Source organism: Balaenoptera borealis (genome assembly GCF_965194805.1).
Source record: "Balaenoptera borealis genome assembly, chromosome: X".
NCBI lineage: Eukaryota > Metazoa > Chordata > Mammalia > Artiodactyla > Balaenopteridae > Balaenoptera > Balaenoptera borealis.
Genome location: NC_138881.1, coordinates 113200536 through 113226458, shown reverse-complemented (window position 1 = coordinate 113226458; position 25923 = coordinate 113200536). Strand labels below are relative to the sequence as shown.

The window sequence follows — 25923 nt, the reverse complement described above, 5'->3', positions numbered from 1 at the left end:
ATCTTGCTGGAGAAACCTCTAGCTTCACCATCAAGGACGTGTGAGTGCTTACCCCACCATGCACATAGCTTACCACCAGGAAGTGGGTGCTACATCCCAGAAGGGGACTGCTTCTCCATGCCTTCCTCAGATGTGGCCACGACAAAAATGGACATGGTTGATCTTCCCAGAGAGCAGAAACCAGGAACAGCAGAAAGGTCGCCTAAGAAACTCACGCCTTTGTCAGAGTGGGGAGGCCCTGCTTCTCTTCTCCAGCAGAACGTGAGATATGTGAGAATTTGTGGACCACCGAGGGTGATTTCTCCCCTCCCCCTTTCTAAATGGATATTGTATTGCAGGTATTCTGTTATCTTATTCTCATCTTGTATTGTGACTGTTAGGGACGGTTAATGTTATCCTTTAACTGTAGGTCTTTGAACTATGAGGTGCCACATCCAGAAAGGAACAAGAAGAAGGATCATCACCCAGAGGTACTGCACTTGAAGCTCGATGTAAAACAAGGATGAGACTTTGGGTTGTCTCCTTTGGGAGGGGGGTGAGTGCCTTTGGCATAACGCATGTGACATAGTGACATTATGATAAGGAGCATTTTTGCAAGTAAATGAATGAAAAGAAGAGTGTGCATGTGGGTGCTAGGCAGCTGCTGGGGTCTGGGGAAGCGGGGAGAGGTTAGGCGACAGTGAACATCAGTTGTTTTACATACTTTATGCATCATTTTCCCATATTCTAGTAGGATCAATGGCACCTTGCTGACAATCTGTGCACGACGAATTTCCAATCATTTGGATCATTTATTTAGGATAGTGTCCAAAATTGGAATTTCAGAAGGTACAAATAGTTTCATGGCTCTTACTAAATATTTGAAAACTGCTTCCAAAAAGAGTTAGAGCAATTGACATTCCTACCAGTAATATAGGAGAGTGTTCCTATATATTTCATCAACTACTTCTGAAGTTTAATGCTCCACAGATATAGCCTTCAGCTTTGAGGGAACAGGCAAGCCTCTATGGTTATCCTCTACATAGATTGACTAAGAATCATCCCTCCAAGTTTATTTGTGATCCATGTGATAAAGCTGCACCCCCAAAGAGAATCTTCTCCTAGTTTCCCTCTGATCAATTCTGCTGCCACCAGAGGGATTAATGCACGTAGTTCTCCTCTTCGGACAGCGATTTTCTGGCTGCAGCTCAGAGCATCATTCCACTTCCTGCCTTTTCCTCCTGGCATCTCATTCAAATCCGAACACTCTAAGATAGCAATTGAGACATCAAAATCTACTCTAGTGTGGTGTGAGGCATCTCAGGGTCCCAGGTAGGTACTCTATATAGGTGATCACCTTAGTCACATCTTATTTGGTTCAAATTAGCTTCTAAGTCAGGCTTTTCCAAGTTTTGGAAACATAAACAAAATTTTAAACCCGAAACTCAAAATGATACGTGCTTGTGAGTGTCAGTCCAAAATTCACAGTCTGCAGAGAAGAAAATACGATCTCCAAAGTTTAAGGGTCTTGCCCAAGGGCACACAGTTAGCCCAGGACTGAGATTTCTGGACTTGTGATGCCACTAGAAACTGGGACTATGGTGGTTCTTAACATGGCAGTCATTACTCATTGCCTGGTCCTCACATCCGGAAACATCCAGCTTCCCTCTCCTCTAGGCTCCACAGCCTGGCTAAGACTGGGGCTACTCTCAAAGCTGGGACAGATCTTTCTCCCTGAAGACCCTTTCAGTTCAGGAGCTTGCAAATACCATTCTGGCATTGTCATGTTTTCCCGCCTCCAGCCCTCCCCTCAGGGCTTCCATCCTCTGCCCGGATATAGTGTCAAGGAAACTGCAGGTACAGGGATAACCCCAGACTCAGAGCTGTCTTTGAAGAATCAGAGGGGTGGGGGGAAGTGGGGGTGAAGGAATGCCTTTCATCAGTCTGTTACTTCTAGTCTCAATCCAGGAAACCCTTAGATCAGTGGATCTTATATTTCTTTTGGCCACAGGCCACCTTAGGAAACTGATGAAAGCAACAGACACTCTCTCAAATTCACATTAGCACAAAATTATACCTACAATTTCAGGGCCATCAAAGACCATCTGAATCCCATCCAAGGTCAACGGGTAATGGTAAGAGATTCGATCACAGTGGTTACATCCTAGTCTTCAGCAGAGATACTTTCTAATAATCATGGGGAGAATTTGAACCCTGCAGGTTACTTCCTTGTGTCAAACAGAACATGGATAATTGTTGTGTCTGGAGTGGAAGGTGGGGGATTTTTTCCGTGGCAGGTTTTCTTCCTAGGCTCATTCACACGGATGGCCGCCTAGAGAACCGTAGGGATGTCATCACAGTAGGTGGCTACCCGAAGTCTTCCTGCTAATTAATGTACCTCTTGGGCGCGGGATACATTATCCTGCACTGACTGTCAAAAATAGTTTCAGTCTCCAGGAGGGACTTTAACATTGGGAACAAAAAGCTGCTTATAACTGCTTTTGGTTAGCTTTTAAGATTATAGCCGAGGTAACGCACAGTTATTTTTGCAGAGTAGTAAAGTAAGCTTGCCAGATAAAGTCCTTGACCATAGTCTCTCCCCACTTGCTATGGTTATGTCCCTGAAAACCATCATGGTAAGAGAATTTACAGTTGATGAACTTAGAACCTTACAGGGAAAGTAGAATCAGGAACCGAAAGTCAAATCTGTGTCTATAAAAGCTCTTAGAAACATTTTTTTGGCTTTCACTAAAATGAAATGTTAAAGATGGCACATCAAATAAAAAGAACGTCAATGTTTTATATAGGTTTTAATTTAGAAAGAGCCATGAAGAGTTCTGTACCATTTCCATCTACCATTCCTTAATCATTACAGCATTTTTAGGAGCCCTCTCTTCCTCTGTTTTATCTTTATTACTGTTGTTTATTTTTAAAGTAGCACACTTATAACAATTTAATTGTATAGAAGTGCTATAAAGTAAAAAAGCAAAAGTCTCTCAAATCTCACTCCCTAGTCATAGATAATCACTATTAATGGAAGGACATTTGGGCTGTTTCCATTTGGGCTTTTTTGGGTTCATTTTTCAGGTTGATGGTTGAGGCTGCTGGATTTTAAGGGTCCCGTGAAGCTGGGGAGAAGGGGATGGGAATAGTCCAAGTTAAAAAGCCATAAAGCCTGCTGTTCTCACTGTTCTTATGAGATTCAGCAGTTTTGCTTGGATAAAAGCATCTCAGAGTGTTGCAAGCCTTTGGTTAATTTCCAGAGTTCTGAACAGGCGGATACTGACAATTTCTGCCGGCGTTTCTTTGCTTTTATGGGGGAGCAGGTTTATGGACGTCCTCACCCTGCCATTCCGGACTTCCCATCACTATCCAAGCCTTTTTAATTTCTCTCTTTTTAAAAAAATATGGAGACCACTTGGCAAGGAACTGTGGGCAGCCTCTAGAACCTGAGAGCGACCCCCAGCTGACAGCCAACAAAAAAGTCATAAAACCACAAAGAAAGGAATTCTATTAATAACCAGGGATCCTGGAAGAGGACTCTGAGCCTCAGATGAAAATTGCAACATGGTTTCAACCCAGAGCAGAGGACGCAGCTAACCTGTTCCCAGACTCCTGACTCTTGCCCTACTTCTCCTTGGCCTGCCCCTTCCCCTGCCAAGGCCCCAGTTCAGAGTGGACACCCTTCCTCTAGGACAATTAAGGGGCTTGCACTAATGGAGTTAGTTTTCACAAATATCTTCTAGGATCCACAGAAACCAGAAGTCTTTCATTCCTGGTAGTTGTTGGAAAGTGGCCAGGTGGTGAGGAAATAATTTATTTTTAATGTTTTATTTTTTTAAATTTACTTATCTTATTTTCATTTATTGTTTTTGGCTGCATTGGGTCTTCGTTGCTGTGCGCGGGCTTCTCATTGCGGTGGCTTCTCTTGTTGTGGAGCACGGGTTCTAGGCACGCAGGCTTCAGTAGTTGTGGCTCGTGGGCTCAGTAGTTGTGGCTCACGGGCTCTAGAGCACAGGCTCAGTAGTTGTGGCGCATGGACTTAGTTGCTCCACAGGATGTGGGATCTTCCCAGACCAGGGTTCGAACCCGTGTACCGTGCATTGGCAGGTGGATTTTTAACCGCTGCGCCACCGGGGAAGCCCAAGCCATGCATTTTACATTCATGGGTACTGTACACGAGACAGCATCAGGCTGGCCAGGAAAGGTATAGGAAAAGAACCCATGAACATTCCAGTTTTCCAGCCTTTTTTCTTACTCCCACAACTGGACACATGCATGGACTTGAGCTTTGGAAATGTTCACAGCAGTTCTTTAACATATCAGTAAATCTTTCATTTTCAGCAAGTCATATCCAGAAAACCTCTAAGTCATTTCAGAATGTAGGGTGCTTCTCCCCTGATCCATACCCACATCCTAGTCATGCTGAGAAAAATATACCTTAGTACTAGGCAGAAGGCTCCCCTGCCCTCCCAGCCTTTCCTTCTACTCGGTGGGCAAAGCCATCATTACTCAGATGTTTAGTTTTCATTGAATAAAGCCCAGGAGGAAGGAAGAAGTCCTGGGATTTGTTTTCTTCCCTCCTCATCGCCATCTGCTGGTAGATTGTTGCATTTCAGATGTGTATGCAGAGTCCAAATAAATAAATAGTGCCAGCCTACCTACTGCTGGCCACAAGGTGCCAAGGCTCTGCAGAGGAATCCATTCCTGCAGTCCTGGGCCAGGACACACCACAAGCACCATGAAACCCTACTCCTTGTTTTACCCAGGCCAGGGTGGCCGAGGACAAGGGCTACATCAAGCATTCCCAGCCTCAGTGAGAGTGGTTTTGGGATCAGGAATCAAGAAACTAAGGCTTGGGACTTCCCTGGTGGTCCAGTGGTTAGGACTCCGTGTTCTCACTACCATGGTCCCGGGTTCAATCCCTGGTCAGGGAACTAAGATCGCGCAAGCCGTGAAAAAAAAAAAAAAAAGAAACTAAGGCTTTCTATTTAAGAATGTTCTGGTGTATCCAGATATAGAGAACAAACTAGTGGTTACCAGTGGGGAGGGGCGGGGAATTACCAGTGGGGAGGGGCAGGGAAGAGGCAAGATAGGGGTAGGGGATTAAGAGGTCCAAACTACTATGTATAAAGTAAATAAGCAACAAGGATATATTATACAGCACAAGGAATATAGCCAATATTTTATAATAATGCTAGATGGAGTATAATCTATAAAAATATTGAATCACTATGTTGTATATCTGAAACTAATACTGTAAATCAACAATACTTAAATTTAAAAAATTAAAAATAAAATTATTTTATTAGGTGTAATTTTTAAAAAGAGTATTTCGGTGCATCCGTTATATTTTAAAATGGTCTTTAGAAGGAACAAGGCTGAAATGTTTATTGAATGTGGCAGCTGCCCAGCCTGACAGCAGAAGCAGAAGCAATTGGTGATCACATGTCCAAAGAAGTGGACAGTGGTCCCCATATTGTTCATCCCAGTCCTTGCCAGAAACTGGAATCCTAGCCTTGAATTCCCACCAGCTTAGGGACATCACAGTGCCAAATGCCTACCCTCCTAGAACTTTTCCTATCAGGCTGTCAGACTCCAAAGACAGTTTCTAGCAGGGACGAGGGTGAGGAATGTGTCAGGAGAGGGGAATAGTGGAGACCAGGTTTGACCCCAGTTCTTTAATCTATTTATTTGTTTATTTATTTATTTACTTATTTATTTATTTATTTTTGGTTGCGTTGGGTCTTTGTTGCTGCGCATGGGCTTTTCTCTAGTTGAGGCAAGCGGGGGCTACTCTTCGTTGCGGTGCGTGGGCTTCTCATTGCGGTGGCTTCTTTTGTTGCGGAGCATGGGCTCTAGGCACGTGGGCTTCAATAGTTGTGGCGTGTGGGCTCAGTAGTTGTGGCTCGTGGGCTTAGTTGCTCCGCAGCATGTGGGATCTTCCTGGGCCTGGGCTCGAACCCGTGTCCCCTGCATTGGCAGGCAGGTTCTTATCCACTGCGCCACCAGGGAAGCCCCTTGACCCCAGTTCTGGAGCACCTTGATGTTAGGTAAGGAAACAAGTCATGGATTTAGATGCAAGGACATGAGACAGGGGCTTGGTCCCAGAAACAAAGCGTGAATTTGTCCCCTGGGACCAGAGGGGAATCTGCCATAGGGTGCAATTGACAAGAATAGTGCAGAAATGGCTGAGCTGAAAGTCAGGCCACCTGGCTGCTAACCTTGGCTCTCCCACCCACTAGCTGTGTGGCTTTGTGCACATCGTTGTGAGCCTTCCTTAGTTCATTTGTGAAATACAGTTCACTTATGTCAGCCTCTCCAGCCTCAAGCTACCACGGAGTTGTGCTTCTCAAACTCTAATGTGCACTGGAATCACTGGGCACATTATGAAAGTGCAAGTCCTCATTCAGCTGGTCTGGGGTGGAGGCCTCAGAGTCACAAGCCTCCAGGTGGTGCTGATGCTGCTGGTCCGTGACCCACACTTTGAGTAGCAAGTAAGCATAGACTACAGAAGTGGCTCAAGGGCTCTCACTGCTGGTGTGGATGGAAGGCCAGACGCAGGACTCTAGTCACCCCCCACCCCAGCTTCAGCCAGAGCACCTCGCCTTTGATTTGTTTTACATATTAGGGTTCCACCTAAGATTTTATTTGAAAAATAAAAGGAGTCATTTTGTTTATTTTTTTAAGAGCTTGACAACCATTGAATTGCAGCCCTTTGGCGGGATAGGATAATTTAACCTATTTTTATTATGGAAGATTTCAAACATACAACAAATTCAAAAGAAAAGTCTAACAAGCTCGCAAGTACCCATTACTAAGATTCAACAAGTACCACAATTTGTCAATCTCGTTTCATATCCAACTGAGAGGAACTTAAGAAACCAGGGCACAGGGCAGCTCTTGTGTCTGGCCTTGGGCTCTGTTGAAGAGACTTCTACAGCGGCTGACTGGGATATTCATTCATGCTTTAATGGGACTGAATTTGGACAAGATTAACTGCAACTTCTGAAGGACCGATTCCCAGAATTAAACAGCCACCACATAGAGCAAAATGGCAAAGACTAAGACCACCAAGAAATGTCCTCAATTCACCACCTCCAATGTGTTTGCCATATTTGACCAACGACAGATTCAAGAGTTCAAAGAGGACTCCAATGTAATTGATCAGAACAGAGATGGTTTCATCACGGAAAATTTGCGTGATGTGCTTGTTTCTCCAGGGAAGAATCCGGCTGACGCATACCTCAGTGCCGTGATGAACGAGGTCCCAGGGCCCATAAACTTCACCTCGCTCCTCCCGGTGTTTGGTGAGAAGTTAAATGGTGCAGATCCAGAAGATGTCATCAGAAATGCTCTTGCTTGCTTTGATAAAGAAGCAGTAGGCACCATTCAGAAGGATTATCCAAGAGAGATCTGACGACAATGGGAGATCAGTTTGTAGATGAGGAAGTGGATGAGCTGTACAGAGACAATTGACAAAAAGGGAAACTTTCATTTAACTGAGTTCACGTGCATTCTTAAACTTGGAGCAAAAGGCAAAGAAGACATTGAAAGAACTTTAGCTAAAAACTTCCAACTACTGGGACTTCCCTGGTAGTCCAGTGGGTAAGACTCCGTGCTCCCAAAGCAGGGAGCCCGGGTTCGATCCCTGGTCAGGGAACTAGATCCCGCATGTCGCAACTAAGAAGCCCTCATGCCGCAACTAAGATCCTGCATGCCACAACGAAGACCCAGAGCAGCCTAAATAAATAAATGGTTTTAAAAAATTAAAAAACAAAAAACCAAAAAACTTCCAGGGACTTCCCTTGCAGTCCAGGGGTTCAGACTTCGCCTTCCGATGCAGGGGGTACATGTTTGATCCCTGGTTAGGGAGCTAAGATCCTACATGTCTTGGGACCACAAAACCAAAAAAAAACATAAAACAGAAGCAATGTTGTAACAAATTCCATAAAAGACTTTAAAAATGGTCCACATCAAAAAAATCTTTAAAAGACAAAAAAACAACTTCTACTTACTATATCTTACTTTTTAAAAAAATGTTTTTATTAGAGTATAGTTAATTTACAATGTTGTGTTAGTTTCTGGTGTACAGCAAAGTGATTCAGTTATACATATATGTATATATGTATAAATATACATATATTTATTCTTTTTCATATTCTTTTCCATTACACTTTATTACAAGATATTGAATATAGTTCCCTGTGCTATACAGTAGGATCTTGTTGTTTATCTATTTTATATATAGTAGTTTGTCTTACTCTTTTTTTAAATTGAAGTATAGTTGATATACAATATTATATGTTACAGGTGTACAATATAGTGATTTACAAGTTTTAAAGGTTATACTCCATTTACTGTTATAAAATATTTGCTATATTCCCTGTATTGTTACATATATCCTTGTAGCTTATTTTATGTGTCTTGCTCTTTTTTATTTCCCAGACACTTAACCCCACCCTCATAGAACCTGTTGAATGCAACTTGGTTTCACAGTTCCCTCCCACCCCACTTTTTTTTGATAGATTTATTCCAGACCTTTCTGCCACTTAGCATTTGTATAATCAGACTGGAAATGGGGATGAGTTTGTAAATTGTATTGAAAAAGAGATTGTGAATAAAAATTGACATGTGAACCTCCAGGAAAATATATCCATATCTCTGGTTTTGCTAGATTTTTATAGTTTTGTATAATTAAAATGATATTTTGAAATAAAGATTATTCTCACTGAAATGGAATATAATGGCAAGTTAAACAGATGAGTGAGTGGCGGTTTGGGGATAGTTCTTTTTTCAGTTTGCAATGTCATATAATTCAGGTTTCATGGTAAACTTGATTTTTCTCATATGCAGGACAGTGTCCTTCAAAACTCTTAAGTACACTTTAACATTATTATGCAGTAAAAACTAGTTATGTGTTTGTTTTTTTTATGCTTCTAATAAGTTGTTTAAACTACTGAATGACACATGTAGAATGTATCTGGGAGAACATTAAACATTTTATTGATCTAAGATTCTAAGATGAGGCAAAATTCCATAGAATAGTTATGACTGAGCATTTACTGTGTCTGAGGCATTGCACATATACGATTTTCACTGAATCCTCCCAACATGAGAGTTGGAATTCCAACCTAGGGCACCTCACCCCAGAGCTCACAGTGCTGGAACCACTAGGTTGTCTCTATGAAAACCCGCAAATGCCTAAAAGAATCAAGACATTTCCATTACATTATAACATAATTCTGCAGTCACTATCGAAATTTAAAATAATTGGGGTCATTGATTATGTGAATAGAATTTCAGGAAATTCTATCCCGGGTTTAAAAAAACTACAGAAGACAAAGATGATAAGCAATACTATTGTCTGTTTGAAGGCAGTTCATGTAGTGTAGACTCTAGGGAAGGGGAAGGACTGAAAAACACGGCAAGAAGGCCGCTACAAGTTCATTTTAAATTCTCAAGGCCCAGCAATTTGACAAACAGGAGAGAACAATTTTAAAAAGGAAAATATCCATTGAAAGAAGTTTTTCAACACTGTTCAACACCTATTCCCTCTCCTAAAAGCATATTGAAAAAAAAAAAGCATATTGGAATTTTGTCTCCTTAAAATCAATGCATTTACATATTGTTTAATATTTGTGCTTTATAGCTGGGTGCAGTAGGCAGATCTCTGTTGACTTGCTATCACTTAAAAGAATTTTTTTTCTTGGCTTTCTTTCCCCACAGACATAGAAAACAAACTTATGGCTACCAAAGGGGAAAGGAGCTGGGGGCGGAATGAATTAGGACTTTGGGATTAACAAACTACTATACATAAAATAGATAAGCCACAAGGATTTACTGTATAACACAGGGAACAATATTCAATACCTGGTAATAACCTATAATGGAAAAGAATCTGCAAAAAAAAAAAACACCCTGAATCACTATGTTGTACACTTGAAACTAACACAATATTGGAAATCAACTCTACTTCAATAAAAAAAAAAAGAGGGAGCAGTTCGACTATGGTGGCCTAGTGCAGTGCTTTGCAGTTCATAAGAGCTTTCACATTTATTATCTAATCCTCACAGCCCACAGGGTAAGTAGAGTGTAAGTCAAGTTGAAGTTTCAAAAAGTCAAAGAGCTTATCTAAGGTTTCTCAAGTACAAGAGTTCACATCCGGCTCCCTTTTCCACTTGCAAGCGTAAAGTCACCGTGAAGTGTCACAAAACCAGGTGGAAAATCACTATATGTTTAGGGAAAGGGGAAAAGGTGGTGGGATTATCTTGATCATCATTAAACCAGTGCTTCTCAGGCACCATTTAAGTGTTGGGGACAGCTGGGGGGCAGGACAGACAAGGACGCTGCCCTCCTGGGATTCATGCTCTGTAGTGAGAGCCAGATGATCAATAACTCATCTCAAGTAAGTCCTGTGTGACAAAGAACTGACCAAACGAAGCAGAGGGTAGTCAGGAAGGGCCTCTTTGAGAGGTCACGTTAAGCTGAGGTCTGAATGACAAGAAGGAGGTCCCATGAGATGATCGGGGTTCAAAAGGGACAGCTCTTCCCAAGGCACATGCAGCAGGAGCATTGGGGGAGCACGAGAGAACACAAGGATGGTGTTTGCTGTGTAGTTTAAGTGTGGAATCCTAGGGCTTTAGGCAGGGAAGAAACGTGATTCATGTTTTAAAAAACTCAACCTTGCTGCTGTGTAGAGGGGCAAAAGGCTTTCAGGTAGGAGGAGGCTCTCGCCATCATCCAGGCAAGACATGAGGACAGCCTGGACCCGGAAAATGGTTGAGGAGGTGGCTATAAGATGCCTCTCCTTGTCTAACCTACTTCCTCCCCTCCAACTACCATCTTTCTGGCATAATTTTAATGCATTTATTCTATTGTTCTGCTTGAAGCCAGATTTAAAAGATTGGGGGGGGAAAGCTTTCAAGATTAAAAAAAAACTTGGTTGTTCCTTGAATGCCTTATGTTTATCTGACACAAGCTGCTCTGTTTCATCTATGTTGTCTATAAAGAGCATTGTAGAATCCAGTACTATGAGGTGTCTAGGCCAGAACCTTGTTCCTCTTCAGGGTCCAATAAATATTCTTATTATTTTTTTAACATCTTTATTGGAGTATAATTGCTTTACAATGGTGTGTTAGTCTCTGCTGTATAACAAAGTGAATCAGCTATACATATACATATATCCCCATATCCCCTCCCTCTTGCGTCTCCCTCCCTCCCACCCTCCCTATCCCACCCCTCCAGGTGGTCACAATACTATTAGCGATGACGATGAAACCAAACCAGACTTTTTGTTAAACCTGTTTGGTTGATTTGTTTGTTGCCTTCTGTTGAAAGCAACAACAAGGGAACCTGAAGACTATCTTTGGTTTCTGAAATGCTGGGGTTCAAAATTCTTCGCACTACCAACAAGCTCCGCAGCCTCACTGGCTGGACTGAATGGAAAAGTGGGGAATAAGCGGGCCGGGTTTGCAGCGACCTCGGGAAGCAGGGACACGGAACTGCACAAAGCATTACAAGGCCGGCTTCTCCCTGACACGGTGAAGTCACAGGAAGGACGGAGTGGGGACAGGAATGTGGCCGGGCTCTTGTCCTTCAGTTGTCCTCCCAGGGGCACTGGCGAGGAGAGACAGCCCTAAGGGGCGGCGGGAGGTTAAAGGTTCCGGCGAACTAGGCCTCTGGACGTTTCCAGCAAAGCTGGGAGCCAGCAGAGGCAGGCTGTGAGCTTGAGGGAGGCTCACCGCGGATTTCAGCGGTAGTACCGCCATCAAAGTCACAGGGTGCCTTTGTCTTTTCCAAATCCGGGGAAATGTTGATGGATAGAATCGCCTGTGTTTCCTGTTTTCTCTTTCTCCCTTTGGAGCTCGGCTGCCCCCTCTGTGCAGCTGAGGGCGAGCAGACGAGAACTGGGGGAACGAGGCGCGGACCGGGCAGAAGGAGACCTTTGGTTCCGGGCGGTGCGCGGCGACGGCGCCCCTGCGGCCGGGTTCCCACGGCAGCCGCCACCCACCCAGCCCTTCCCACGAGCCAGGCCCTCCCCACGCTCGCGGCCGCCTAGGACCCCGCGACAGCCCGCCAGCTGCGTGCTGCCCACGCCAATTGGACCGGTCACGGCGCTGCGGCTCAGAGAGGCCAGGGCCATCCCGCCGCCCTGATTAAGTGGTAGAGCTGCTGTGTCCAACGACAGTGTGCGCCCTTGACCCTGACGCACTGCTGCCTTTTGACGTCCTGAGACTGAGCAGCTCGTCCGACCAGCTCCGAATCAGGCTGATCACTAATAAAGGCGAGTCCTCGTGTACGAACCGCTCCCACGTGTCTGCCACCGCGCTCAGTGTTCACTGACTGATGTGCGTTAGTTCACCGATTCCTCAGAGAACCTGGGAATTACTAATCATCTCGCAGATGAAGGAAGCGAAGCGCAGAGAGCCTGAAGGACCTGGCCAAAGTGACTCCGCTCGTAACCTGAAGACGCCGGGTTCGAGCCCAGCTGGTTTCCCCCTCCCAAGCCTGCTCCAACCGCCGTGCGCCTGGTTTAAAGATGGGACGGCCCATCTCCAGTACTGATGGTGTTCTGAAAAGTCCCTGGTGACTTACTGCGATGCCCTGCCCGCCGGATGCATCTGCAAGTCTTGTTGTAGCGTGCATGGAAATCGGAAGCACGTAATCAGTTCATAGGTTCTTATTTGCCCAAGATCTTGCACCTCGTAGAACTCGAAAACCTATATATCTCGTCCTCATGGTTTGTTCATTTACAGAAAGCGAATTCTGCCAAAGCTGGGTGAAAGCTCCACGCTCCAGCCCGAGGCTGGCCCGCGCTAGTGGAACAGCGCCATCTCCTGGTGCATTCCGTGAACTACATCAGAAACCGCTGGAGGGTGTTGTGTTGCCAAGGCCTTCAGACACAGGGACAGCACCCGTGCACAGCCAGTTTTGATAAGGGGAAGAGAAGAAAGAGAAGAGAGGTTTTGGGGCACAGGAAGGGAGTGGGGGGAGTGGGTGTCAATGTGAGGTTGTAGAGCCTCTGCTTTAGCCATTCCGCTGTGATCCCCAGGGTGATAGAATCTGACTTTTTATTAAAATTGGCATCGGGGAAAGGGCACCCAGCAGTGCAATATTGAACTGCAGTAATTCGCAGGTGGCATGTATTATGGTTTTATCTCATATGTATGTCATGATATCGAGTTAGTTTTTGTATATGATGTGAGTTAAGAGTCAAGTTTTGCACGTGGCAGTGAAGATCCCACGTGCTGCAACTAAGACCCAGCACAGCCAAATAAATAAATAAATACATAAATAAATTTAAAAAAAATTTTTTAAGTCAAGTTTGGTTTTAAAGATGTGTTTTTCCAATGTTTCCAGTACTTTGTTGAAAATATTATCTTTTCTCCATTGTATTGCCTTGGCATCTCAGTCAAAAGTCAGTTGTCCATATAGTTGTGAGTATATTCTGAACTCTCTGTTCTGTTCCATTGATCTCTCAATCTATCTTAATGCCAATACCACACTGCCTGGATTATTGTTGTTCTATACTAAGTCCTGAAATGTAGTGTAAATCCTGCATCTTTGTTCTTTTTCAAAAATTTTTGGCTGTCCTTAGCCTTTTGCATTTCTATAGAAATGTTGGAATCACTTTGTCAATTTCTTTTAAAAGTCCTACTGTGATTTTATTGGGAATGCATTGAATCTATAGATCACTTTGGTAGAGCTGACATCCAGCAACACTGAGTTTTCAAATCTGTGAGCATGGTATATCACTCCATTTATTTATGTATGTATTATTTAATTTCTTCTGTAGTTTTCAGTGTACAGGTCTTGCAGACGTTTTGTCAAATTTATCCCTATGTACTTAATATTTCTGCAGAGAAGACATATAAATGGCCACCAAGCAAATGAACAGATGCTCCACATCATTAGCCCTAGGGAAATGCAAATGAGAATTACTATGAGATACTACTTCACATATGTTAGGATAGCCATAAATTAAAAAAAGAAAAATAACAACTGTTAGAGAGCATATGGAACCATCATACATTACTGAGTGAGACTGTAAATGGTGCAGCCTCTATGCAAAACAGTTTGGTGGTTTCTCAATAAGTTAAACATAGAACTACCAAGTGATCCAGCAATTCCACTCCTAGATGTGGACCCCAAAAATTGAAATCAGGTGTTCAAACAAACTTGTACTTGAATGTCCATAGTAGGACTATTCACAATGGCCAAAAGGTGGAAGCAACACAAATGTCCATCAACATATGAATGGATAAATAAAATGTCATATATCCATAAAATGGAATATTATTCAGCCATAAAAAGGAAAAAGGTACTGATAATACAATAATGTGAATGAACTGCCAAAATATTATCCTAAGTTAAAGAAGCCAGATATAAAAGGTCACATATCGTATGATTCCATTTTTTTGAAATATCCATGAAAAGCATATACATAGAGACAGAAAGCATATTTGTGTTTGCCGAGGGCTGGGGTAGGGAGGGAATGGAGACTGACCACTTAATGGGCATGGTGTTCTCATTTGGGGTGACGAAAATGTTCTAGAACTAGATAATGGTGATGGTTACACAACATTGTGAAGGTACTTCATGCCACTGAATTCTATACTTTAAAATGGTTAAAATGGCAACATTTGTTATATGTATTTTGCCACAATAAAAGACCCAATTGATCATAAATTTAAGGATTTATGTTCCAATCTGTTCCACTGATCTACACACTTATCTTTCTACCAGTACCACACTGTCTTAATTACTGTGGCTTTATAAGTTTTGAAATAGGTATGGTAAGTCCTTCAACTGTTTTCCTTTTTCAAAATGTTTTGGCTGTTTAAGGTAATATAAATGTATATTCCACATACATTTTAAGATCTGCTTGTCAATTTCTACAGGAAAGCCAGCTGAGATTTTGATAGATATTGTGTTCAATCTACAGATAAATCTAGGGAAGGTTGACATATTGACAATATTGAGTCTCCCAATCTATGAACTATCTCTATTTATTAAGAGCTTCTTTAAATTTTCTCAGCAATGTTTTATAATTTGTAGTAAATTTTAGTATGCAGGTTTTGTACATATTTTATCAGATTTATCCTTAAGTGTTTTATTCTTTTTTTAAGGCTATTGTGAATCAAATTGTTTTCTTAATTTCGTTTTTGGAGTTTTTGTTGCTAGTATATACAAATACAATTGATATTTTGATGTTGATATTGTGTCCCATGGCCTTGCTAAATTTGCCTGTGGGTCTACTAGCTTTTTTGTGTGTGTGCATTTCTTGGGATTTTCTCCATATAGGATCACCTGTGAATAAATACAGTTTTATTTCTTCCTTTCCAATCAGGATGGCTTTATTTCAGTGAGGTAGGGGGCTTATTCCACTGGCTAGAACCTCCAGTACAATGTTGAATAGAAATGGCAAAAGTGAACACCCTGCATTGTTCCCAATATTAGGGAAAATATTCATTCTTTCACCATTAAGTATTATGCACACTGAGGTTTTTGTAGACACTATTTGCCAGGATGAATGAGTTCCTATTATTCAAAATTTGTTAAAGGTTTTTAAAATCAGGGACTTCCCTGGTGGACAGCGGTTAAGACTCCACGCTCCCAATGCAAGGGGCCTGCGTTCGATCCCTGGCCAGGGAACTAGATCCCACATGCATGCCGCAACTAAGAGTTCACATGCCACACCTAAGGAGCCTGCCTGCCACAACTAAGGAGCCAGCGAGCCGCAACTAAGACCTGGCACAACCAAATAAATAAGTAAAACATCTTCCCAGCAATCAATAAAAAACGTTAAAAATTTATCAAAAAAAAAGTTTTTAAAATCATGAATGGGGGGACTTCCCTGGTGGTCCAGTGGGTAAGACTCTGCGCCCCCAATGCAGGGGGCCTGGGTTCGAGCCCTGGCTGCGGAACTAGATCCTGCATGACTGCTGCAACAAAGAAGTCTGCATGCCGCAACGAAGATCTCGCAGGCCGCAACTAAGACCCGGCGCAGCCTGAATAAATAAATATTTTTAAAAAAATCATGAATGGGTGTTGGATTTCATCAAATCCATTTTTTAAACTTATTTCAATGATCATGTGTTACCCCTTTGTTCTATTAATATGGAGCATAACATTAATTAGTTTTCTGATGTTAAACCAACTTTGCATTCCTGGGATAAATGCCACTTGGTCATGGTATATAAGTCTAGGGGGTTTAGACCAGGCCTTTCCTGGTCTCCCTACTTCCCATTCACAGAGGATGTGATCCATGAAGCAGAAAAAAGAGAATCATAGTGAGGAGGGTGCAGATCCCCCAGCTTCTTCTAGGGCTGTATCTCTGATCAAAAAGCCACACCTTCCATGCCAGGCTCCCATCCTCCCAAGGACCCCACAGAGGAGCCCCTCATCCCCCTGAAGCACACACAGGGCATAGACCCCAGCCCATTTCCCTATGGCCACCAAATTGGCACCCTCACCAATGACGGGAGGAGCCAGGATGTCCCCGCCCACCTCCTCTTAGCGGCCACAGGAGCCCACCCGCTGCACCCTCATCGGCTGGACGGCCACGGAGGTGGGCCCTGTGCATCGCACATCCAGGGATTCGAGCATGGGGCCCGTGTCACCTCCTAGGGTGGCAGCAGGGTTCCCTGGGGGCACCGAGGCTGAGAACCGACAGCAGGAGGCTCAGGCCCTGAGAAGTCACTTTGACCAGAGGGCATCTGTGAGGCAGCGGCTTCGACAGAAGCAGACCTCGTGCATCATCTCGTGTGGCGCGTGCCCAGGCTGCGGTGACCACGCTCAGGCCTCTGACCAGGGCGGTGCCCGTCTCCCGGAGGAGGGGGACCCCGCGGAGGGGGACTGCCCCGAGCAGCCAGGGCTCCCACCAGGTACCCTCTCAGTCCCCTTGTGCCCCCACAGCACCCTCGCAGAGAAGGCCCATGGGGGCGCTTCCCGGCCCTGCATTTCCCCAGCTGCTCCTGCAGCAGATGCCTTTCCAGATTTCCCCTACGGTGCATCACCCTGAGCTAAGGGTGAAGTTGATTTTTTTCCACAAACGCCCGTGTATTTGAAGCCAAGTGGAAGAACCATGGATCTGTCCCTGGTCGGAGGGCAGAGGCCACATTGAACTTGCTCACCTTTGTGCCCTAAAAACCTGCCCCAGAGTCTGGCACTGAAGGGATGACTTGGAGGACACTGAGAAAGCGTCATTTTGTTGGTGGGAATCCATTAAACTGAGAAAGTTTGCTGGGGAAGGTGGCATCCGTGCTGATTGCATTAATTCTATTGTTTGTTGAGTACTTGCCTGTGCCCTGGCAGGAGAGGGAAGTGAGCACCCGACTTCACCCTGAACCACAGGCAGGCTGGCCTCAGCACCAGGACAACTCCCATGTCCCTAGGTTCTAGGTTTTAAAAACAGAACTGCCATATGGTCCAGCAATTCCACTTCTGGGTATCTATTTAAAGGAAATGAAAACAGGATATCAAAAAGATATCTGCACTCCCATGTTTATTGCAGCATTATACACAATAGCCAAGCTATGGAAACAATCTAAGTGTCCATCAGTGGGGAGTTCGCTGGTGGCCTAGTGGTTAGCATTCTGGGCTTTCACTACCATGGCCCGGGTTCAATCCCTGGTTGGGGAAGTGAGATCCCACAAGCCACGTGGTGTGGCCATTAAAAAAAAAGGTTAATTATCCATCAATGGATGAATGGATAAAGAAGATTTGAGATACACACACACACACACAAAGGAATATTATTCAGTAGTGGAAAAAGAAGGAAATCCTTCCATTTGTGACAACATGGATGGACCTTGAGGGCATTAGGCTAAGTGAGACAAGAACAACAGAGAAATACAAATACTATATGATATTACATTATGTAGAATCCAAAAAAGCCAAACAGAGAGTAGAACGATGGTTAGCAGGGGCTGGGAGGCGGGAAAATCAGGGATCAGTTATTTAAGGATACAAACTTGCAACAAGTAGATGAATAAGTTCTGGAGATCTAATGCACAGCATAGTGATTATAGTCAACAATATTGTATTATAAACTTCAAAGTTGCTAAGAGACTAGATCTTAATTATTCATACTACAAAAAAGAAATGATAATTATGTGATGTGATGGAGGTGTTAGCTAACACGACAGTGGTAATCAAATTGCAATATATAAATGTACCAAACCAACACGTGTACACCTTAAAGGTAAACAATTTATATGTCAATTATGTCTCAATAAAAAAATTACTCCCTACAATTTAAAAGAAAACTACAAATGGCCAATGGACATATGAAAAAAATTTAATCCTGATATGTATTGAAAGGCATGCAAAATAAAATATCAAAATAAACAATTTGGCTTATCCAATTGAGAGATTTAAAACCTGTCTTGAGACTTTGGTACGGGTAAAGCTGAGGAACAGAAAGAAAGGATCCATGACTTTATCCCAGGACAATTGGAGAGTGGATTTAATTCTAGCCGCGAATTGGGGATGATGGGAAAGGAAGAGTTTTAGGGAAATGATGAGTTAAATGAAAGATCACACTGATCTTGAGGAGAGAGAAGTGCACCCAGCTTGAGGCAGGAAAGGCAGTAACCAATTTTGGAACGTGTTGTGACCCACAATTGCCACGCTTGTCTCAAAACAGTCTCACTCCTGAGTGGCATGAGCAGAGTGACTTGGCACCGCTGCTCTGGAGGGTGTCAAACCCCTGAGGCGTGCGTACCCTCCGGCCCACTTGCACGAGTGTATGGTAAGAGATTGACCATGACTGCACCACAGCATTTATCCACAAGGACATCTGTCACCGCGTCATCAGTAAAAACCAACAAAAACCACAAAAGCAAACCAAACCCAACAACAACCTCAAACTCAACCCCCCAAACAAACAACAACAAAGGAAAACAACCAAGAGGCAGTGCGAAATACATGATGAAACCTTCATACCAGAGATACTCTGTGGCTTTGGAAGCAGAAGCATACTTAATCACACAGGAAGATGAGCAGGAAGTATTTCTGTCATAAAGTGAAAAAAGTCATGTGTTCCTAATTTCACATATATAAAGGACATGCACACAAAGTGAAAATTCATCTGAAACTCGGCAGTTTCCCTCGGGGTGGGATGGGCTGGGACTCTGTACGCCGTGTCTATCTCTCGGGTTCTGACTGTGCTGTGTTCTGACCAGCGCTCCTGGAACTGCCCTCTCGGCTGCTCTTTCGCCCTCCCCTGACTCAGCTGCTTGGATCCCAGTCAGTCTCCAGAGGTGGGAGGTCCGCGAGAAGACAGGTGGGCCCACCTCAGCGTGGCCCCAGCTGCTCCCATGCGGAGCTCCACGCTGATAAGGCTCCCGGCTCCGCCCCCAAGCCCTGGGTTTCTTATCTGTCCCCTGGCCCCTACCCAGAAAGACCAGGGTCGCCTTCAGGCTGTGTCCTTGCACCACCCCTCCAGCCTAATTCCCTGCCCCTCCGAGAGGCCCTGGGGCCTCAGGAAAGGAGCTTCTGCTTGGGTTTCTAGTTCAGACTGGGCTCCAAGACTCAGGTTCTCTGAAAAATGGGGATAACCGTGGTCTGGTTTGCAAACTGGTCCTGTACACAGAAGGCAAGGAGAGACCTAGAAAGAAGCAGACCACTCCAGATGGGGAAGGGGGCAAGGTTAATAAGCAAATGAACTTACAGATGAGGCTTGTCTTGTCTGCACGAGACGAGCAGATCTCCCCACCCACCTGCCAGAATCTTAAAAGTTTGTACAGAGGTCTTAATGGAATTCAGTCACATATTCAGTCCGGATGGTCCCAGAGACGCCTTATTCTCTCAAGGCCGTGTCCTCAAAAGGGCTCTGGCTGTGGGAACAGTGGGCAGAACGTGCATCCCAAGGACGGGGAAGGGTGAGGAGCCTCCAACTGCCGGGGACCAGCTCGAGGTTCAACCTCAGTGACATCCTCGTGGTGACCCCTCCAGAAGGTGGCCACGGGGATAATGAGGCTAAGGCACGGTGCCTGGAGCTCGGCAGGCTCTCGTCACCTGTCGGTTCGTTTCCTATCGTCATGCTGACAGGGCTGCTCTGGCTGAGACCTGAGGACACTTGTTGAAGAGACATCCTCACACTGAAGGCCCACAGCACCCTGAAGCCTCCTTCCTGAAAATGCACGAGTGCCCGGGGCTGGCCTGGGGCTCCGCCGTGGTCAGGGGAAGAGCTGGGCTCAGCGCGCAGGTCTCTGGTCTCCTAGGTGCCCCTCTTAACCAGAGCGTGATGTGCCAGCCTGCCTTCCTCCCTCGCGGGGGAACACGGTCCTCCCTCATCACGGTCCCTTGGCCCCTGGGTGCTGGATCCTCGGGCTGTGCCAGGCTACCTGGTCCCCGAAGTGGGTGCAGAGCCATCAGGGACTGAACAGGACCATCTGGATCAAGGGGCGGGAAGCCCGGGCCTCCGGCTGGGACTGGGGTCTACCCCTCCCTCCGAGGGTGGCGGATGTTGGATGGGGCCCTCTTGTCAAGGTGCCTTGACCCCTGCGGAGCTCTTGGCGACAGGTGTCTTACCCCAGGCTGCGCTCCTCGCGTGACCACACCCCGAGTCCTCACGACACCCCTCTCCTGGGTCCTATGGGCCTTCCTTCCTCCGAGGCGGGTGCTGCCCTCCCCTGCAGGCGTCCCTCCCCCAGCCCTCTGTCCTCGGCCCACTCTCCCCCTGCAGCAGCCTCAGAGCCCCCGCCCTGGCTTCTCTGACGGGACAGCTTGCGTCTAAGGTGGGAGTAAGGGAGGCAGGTTTCCAGTCCCGGGGGTTGATCTTCTCCAAAACTCAGGCACCACCTGGCCAGCTGGGAGGTGATGGAGACCCTGCCACCTGCTGCTGCGGAAGGGCCTTCGGGGACACAAAATGATCTGCAGACGGTCCATTCCTCCTCACCTACCCCAGCCCACCCCCGGGGTTCAGCTGAATTACGCGCCTTCTAACACCAGCCTCTAAGATGAAGAAAAGGCTTATGTGTTAGTTTACTCAAATGAAGTTTGTGAATGGGACAAAGTGCCGCCTCTTGGGCCAGGCCTGTGCTGCTGCCTTCCCCTCACGGGAGCAGTGGTCCGGGTCAGGTCGGGTCTCGCTGCATCTTCTGACCCGGCACCAGCCCCGCCCTCAGCCCCGCCCCCTTAGGGCCCTCGGGGTGCTCCCCTCCCCCAGCTCCCGGCCACCAGAGTGGGGTGAGCTCGCCGCCGGCCCCTCTCTCCTCCGAGGCGGCAGAAACAGGAGGCCTCCAGTTTTTATGTGATTGAACTCAAAGGACTTTCTTCTTAACTGAGACAGACAACAAGATTTGACAACACCCGAAACAAGAACATTTCTCTGACCAGACGCTGCTGCCCGGTGCAGAGTACATCACACACAGAAAAGTGGAAGTTGTCTTATTCAAGTCGGTGTCTGATTTTGTAGAAGCTCCACTGCCTGAGAAACAGACGGCAAATAAATAAAGTGCTCTGAGAGCCCGTCAAGCAGCAAGGGCCCAGTGGGGGAGACGAGGAAGAGGTGGGAAAGCAGAGGCAGCTAAGTACTCAAGGCCAGAACAGCGGCGGCAGGAGCGCATGCTAAGGACGCGTCCCCAGCCCCTCCCACGGCCAGTCCCTCAGAGCGCAGACAGCCCCAGCCAAGGCCACCGCCGTGCCCCTCCCACGATGGCGGGGTTCTCTGCGGGTGGGAGGGGGCCTGTGAGCCCGGGCCCCTGGGCCTCCAGCACGCTTTCTCCCTGTTGGGAAGCAGCCCCAGGCAGCTCTGGCTGAGCCCCGAGCCCAGCGAGGACGGGACACCCTGCGCACCTCACTCTGCGCAACAGCTCCGCGCCCGCCGCAACGCACAGCCACTCGTGTGTGTGCACGAGCACCCACACACACGCTCACACCCGCCCACACTCATACACGCGCACTCACACACGGGCACCCACGCGGTCAGCGAAGAGCCTCCCCTGTGCCACTCTCAGGCTGGCCCAGCAAGAGGCTGCAGCTGGGGATCGAGCCACCCGGGGCGTGAGAGCTGGGCTTGAAAGGGGCACATCTGCGAATCAGCCCCAAGGAGGCCCCTCGCCCTCTGCTCCTCTCCTCCCGTGCAGCCCCGTGTCACAGTCTCTCCTCTCCTCCCGTGCAGCCCCGTGTCACAGTCTCTCCTCTCCTCCCGTGCAGCCCCGTGTCACAGTCTCTCCTCTCCTCCCGTGCAGCCCCGTGTCACAGTCTCTCAGAGGCTGTCCCCAGAGCTCCGTGGATGCAGTCCGCAGGCTGGCAGGCTCCCAGAAGTGGACACAGTTGGGGTGGAGGAGGGGCCACCAGGACCAGGGCTCCCGGGTGACTTGGCACAAGGAAGGAAGCCATCAGGCCCCGTCGGTGGGCATCTGTGGGCGGCACGTGGTGGCCTTGGCGCAGCCTCCGGCCCCGGGGTGAGGCAGGCAGAGATCCTCACCTGGGACCCGGCTCCAGCTGGGCAGCTGAGGAGGGCACATGGTGTGAGGCTCGGCCGCTCTGTCCTGGGGGCAAGCAGGCTGCTGGGGTCCTCAGCCCCAGGAACTCTGAGTGCATCGACCATGAGCAACCACCGCCCGAGCAGACGTGGGACCGGTGCGGGGCAAGGGCCAGGGCCTCTCCCGCCTCCCCTCTGCACCGCTCCTGGTGCGTCAGTCAGCAGCGCAGCCAAGGCCTCCAGGACCAATGCAGGCCCATCCAGAGGAGACTCTCCCGTGCGATGCTGGGCCCAGGGGCCAGCCTGGGGACAGAGACATGGGGTCAGGCGTGGGGCTCAGCCCCATCCCACCCACCACTGTCCCTTCCCCTCCTGGTGACACGCTCCCCAGGAGCCACCCACCCTCCCGACCCCACCACCCAAACTGAGAGGGTTGCGCCACTCAACACCGAGGAGCCCTTGGTCCAGCCTTGGGTGGGATTTGCGCCAGGGTGGGGAGGTCCGGCTCTGTGGGTGAGGACCTTGCTGCCCGGGGGTGCTGGGACTCATCTCTCCCGTGCCCATCTCAGCTCAGACTGTCCCCCGGTCTTCCCTGTGACTTCCCATACACTCCACTTTCCCTACCATGGGCCCCTCTGTCTCTAGGTCCCCTGGGAGCCTCTGCTCCCTTCCCCCACCCCACTGTGCTAGGTCTTCCAGAAGAAGGTGGGAGAGTGCAGGCCGAGAGGCAGATTTGTCTCCACCACTTCCTACCTGTGTGATAAGGGCAAATCTCTCCCCTCTCAGAGCCCCAGTACGTGGGGAGGACAGAGCTCCCCCAGAGTGTCGCTAGGTCTGTCCTTCCTTCCCCACCCCTCGGGGTCTCTGCCTGGTCCCTTCCTCTCCTCGTGGGTCAGGCCCTTCTCTAGGCTGCTCCCCAGGCAGCTCTAGGGTCAGGTTAGGGTTAGGGTTAGGGTTAGGGACGCTCTTGACAAGACCAGAGAAGGGGCAGGTCACTTCCTATAACACCAGTTCCTGAGACAAAGAAAGAGATGGGGACTTGCGAGCTGCCTCCCCACCCAGAGAGGTCCCTGTCTCCCCAGGCGTCACCTCCTCTACAAACCCCTTCTCCATGTGCTCTCCACCCCAGCCTGAGAGCTGCCCTCCGCTCAAGGAGATCCCCACTTTCCCAAATCCTTTGGGACACGGGGGCTGCCGGAGGCCGTCCAGGGCTGTGGCGCCGGGAGGGCACTGGGACGAGCTGGAGGGAGCGTGGCTGAGATGGAGGGAGGGCCGGGGAGGAATGCACCTTTCCTGCTCTTCCCCGTCCCCAGATGCGGAGCTTTGGAGGATGCCCTAGAAGAGCGGAGAGGGGAGCAACAGGGACAGCAGAAGTAGGCAGAGAGCAGTCCCCTGGCCCCAGAGACCAGGCAGGAGGCCGGTCTGCAAAGGGCTGAGAAAGAGACAGACCTGGGGTTTGGCCAAGAACACAACCACCCTTCCAGGCTGCCTCCCAGCGGGTAGAGGACAAGGGTAGCAGCATCTTTTCTCCTCTAGGGCCTCCCCTGGGCCTCCCCTGGGCCTCCCCGAGCCCATTTCCCTCCACTCCCCCGTGTTCAGGTGACACCACTGGGGCCGTGGGCGGGAGGTGATGGGCTGACCCTCCAAGATGCCGAGGCCGCCGCCCCTCACCCCCATCTTGGAAATATGACAAGGGAGTCCGGAGGGCCTGCGCCCGCCCTGCCTTGCCTGCTCGCGGCTCGGCAGCTTTCCAGGCTGGCTTCCTCGGGCCCCTTCCACGGCTCCCCCAAACCACCGAGGGGCCTGGACATCTAGATGTCATGGCAACCGCCTCCCTCCAGCCCGAAGTCCAACCTCTGGCCGCCTACCTCTTTGGTCAGGGCCAGTCATTCACGTTCCTGCTGCAGAATTTCTTCCTTCCGCTCCCCCCTTCGGCCAAGGTGAGGCAACAGGTCGGCCGCACTCAAGTGATTTTCTCGAGTTCGATGGAAAGGGCCCGTTTCGCGAGTTTCTGTGCAGTTCGTCACCGGCCGCGACGTGGGTGGCCAGAGCCGGGACTTGGGGCTCGGTGGCAGTGACCTCCGCCGAGGTCTAGGGTCCGGGGGCCCGGGCCGCCCCTCCTCTTTCTCCCGCCGCGTCCTGGCGGCCCCGGGCCCCGCGGCGCCTCATGCCGGCTCCCCTGCCGTCGCGGCCGGGCGGCGGTGGTCGCGGGCGCTCACTCGATCCGCACCTGCAGGCGGACGTTGAGCATCACCGAGGCCACGATGTAGAAGTAGGGGAAGTTCACGCGCAGCCGCCAGGCCAGGTCGAAGAAGGTGATCAGCGTGCGTGTGAGCCCCTTGCAGAAGGCGCCGTAGGAGCCGCGGGCCGCGGCCGAGCGAGACAGCCGCACCGCCAGGCCCGACAGAGCAGCTGCCGCCGCCGCAGACAGGGCCGCCGACGCCGCCATGGGCCCGGCCCGGCGCACACCCCGCCGACCGACCGCAGTGGGAGCGGGTGGGCAGGTGGACGCGAGGCCTGAAGCCGACAGCCCACCCCGCCCGCTCCGCCGTCTCCCGAGGCAGCCGCAGCCACAGCCACAGCCACAGCCACATACAGCTCCACCCCCTCGCCTGCTCCCTGAGTGGCGGCCGCCAGCCTAACCCCGCCCCTAGCGTGGCCACGCCCCTTTCGGGGGCTACAGACTGGCCGCCGCGGACTCAGCCCCACCCACGGGACCCGCCCCGCCGGCAAGCCCCGCCTCCTCCCCGACTCCCAAGAAGAGAGCCCGAGGGCCTGAGCGCGTTGTAAGGCGCTGCTGCCCTGGGATCCTTTTGCAGAATGCGCTAGAGCAGGGGGGTAGAGGCCGTGAGGGTCTGGACCGCTGGGCTGATTCTGCACAGAAGGCCCACCCTGAACCCTCTGCCCCGTTTACACCATCTCCTTTCCCTCACTGTCTCCACAGAAAACCGGGCCAGCCAACCCACTGTACTTTTCTTTAATTCACATTTTTATGGTAACTCTGCACTATGGAGTTTCAACAAACCCACACGCGCATTTTTTTCCTTTCGGGTATATTGGCTGGTCGTGTGTATTTCTTTTTTCGTGAATTGCTCCATTGCCTCATTTTCCTTACCTTTCACTCCGTAGTGATTTCTAAGCACTCCTCTTAGTCTATCTTTGCCCTGGATACCGCACAAGGTCCTCTCGGGTATTCATCTGCTCTCACTCATTGCCTTTTTCTTGCTGTTGGGCTTTAAAGCCTTTTCGTGGTTTCATCTAATCTTTTTCTAAACCACATCCATTCCAAACTCCGTCACGTTTTCAAGACTATTGAAATGCGCATGCTTCATTATAGTCAGGACTTTTAAGAAGCTGTCTGCAAGAAGCTGATTCACGAAGACCTCATCCCAGTTTTCACAAGGAGGGCTGGCCTAAGTTAATACCTTAATAGTCCCTCTCAAAATGCCTGTTCACCATCACACTGAATATCTCTGTAGCCTCTGTATAAGTGTTGAAGGAACCCA

General features: G+C 48.5%; 2 pseudogenes across 4 annotated transcripts; one reads left to right on the top strand and one right to left on the bottom strand.

Moving 5' to 3' along the window:
- Positions 1–5681: 5681 nt before the first annotated feature.
- Positions 5682–21532, top strand: LOC309620315 (myosin regulatory light chain 12B pseudogene; annotated as a pseudogene). The gene has a single exon. The product of its transcript is annotated as a myosin regulatory light chain 12B pseudogene (transcript).
- LOC309620316 (small integral membrane protein 10-like protein 2A pseudogene) lies at positions 7286–25058 on the bottom strand (annotated as a pseudogene). Of its 3 annotated transcripts, none has more exons than XR_014249908.1 (2): positions 24286–25058; positions 7286–7440 (listed from the first exon to the last, which is right to left on the bottom strand). The product of XR_014249908.1 is annotated as a small integral membrane protein 10-like protein 2A pseudogene (transcript). The 3 variants fall into 3 exon arrangements; XR_014249909.1 differs by lacking the exon at positions 7286–7440 and adding an exon at positions 21540–22720; XR_014249910.1 differs by lacking the exon at positions 7286–7440 and adding an exon at positions 23748–23849.
- Between the last annotated feature and the right edge of the window lie 865 nt (positions 25059–25923).